Raw genomic sequence first — 1,403 nt, 5'->3', positions numbered from 1 at the left:
AACAACAACAACATACCTAAACCCAAAGAGAAAGAAATTGAAAATTTTTACCAAATCTTGCAGTCTGAAATTCACCAAACTAAGATGTGTTAATGATAATTAGTGACTGTAATTGAAAAGTCAGAAACAGCAAAGGAGGAATAACAGTTGGAAAACATGGGTTGGTGATAGAAATGAAGCTGGAAATAAAATGATTGAATTTGGAATTTTCAATTTTGTATTCATTGCAAATATCTTTTTAAGAGACCCTATGTGAAGGTCCAGAAAGAAAATACATAGAAAAAATTGGCCCCACTTTGGTGAAATACCTTATCTTGAATTATCACTTAACAGGTGGGGGATGGGACAGCAGGCCAGGGCCTGGAGCCTCCACTCTGGGAGTTTGGCTGCTAGCTGGCATCTTGATGCCAGTCCTGTCAGTCACATAAGGGAAGTTTTTGGGGTCAAATTTATTAATTTTTGAATGACTTTTCCTTATATTATATAGCAATCATTTATCTATTTGCTAAACTGAATAACTTGGTGTTGCTGTGATGCTGCACAGTTCCATAGTCTTTTCTGATACCATAACAGTTACCCATTATGTCTAATGTTTGGATGAGCTTCCAGATTGATTTATGCTGGGAAGCAGGAGTGATATCCACCTCCTAAACTAGATGCCTCTAAAAACTCTACAAGCTTTCTAAACTCTACAAATTCTCTAAATTCTATACATTTACAGAAATGATATTAATTATAGAATGGAGTTCTGCTCAGAAATGCTGTTCGTTATAGAACAGAGTTCAGGTCTTTTGTGCAAAGCTTACTCTCAGTCATATTCAACTTGATGACATTTAACAACTGCTAAATGAAACTAGTGCTGTTTTATCTGGAGGAACACTCTTCCACTTTGTATATCACTCTATCAATGTGCAGTATGAAGTAATCTGGGTGATTGTGATGCTGAACCTTGTACCATTGAGGTAACAAATACCAGAATGGTATCCCAAAGTGGGCAGTGTTTGGTGGAGCTTCCAGTTGTAAAATGGGTTTGGAAGCAGGAGTGGCATCCAATTCCTAAACCACATGCCTCCGGAAACTATGAACTTGGAGTAATGATGATAGTTATGGAAAGGCATTAGGTCTTTTGTTCATATAGTGGCTATGAGTCACTCTTGACTTGATGGCAATCAATAACAACAACTGACTTTACACATGATGGACCTTATCTGATGGGCTATTATTGTTGTTGTTGTTATGTGCCGTCGAGTCATTTGCGACTCATAGCGACCCTATGCACAACAGCCCTGAACCCTGCTCTATCCTGCGCCAACAGCACTGCCTCTGACACACCCATCTCGATTACCCCACTCACCGAATCAATCCACCTCATAGAGGGTCTTCCCCTCCTGAGCTGTCCCTCC

This window comes from Elephantulus edwardii, unplaced genomic scaffold (assembly GCF_000299155.1).
Source record: "Elephantulus edwardii isolate Elephantulus edwardi_28Jun2011 unplaced genomic scaffold, EleEdw1.0 scaffold00034, whole genome shotgun sequence".
NCBI classification, from domain to species: Eukaryota; Metazoa; Chordata; class Mammalia; order Macroscelidea; family Macroscelididae; genus Elephantulus; species Elephantulus edwardii.
This window is presented reverse-complemented; position numbering follows the sequence as displayed.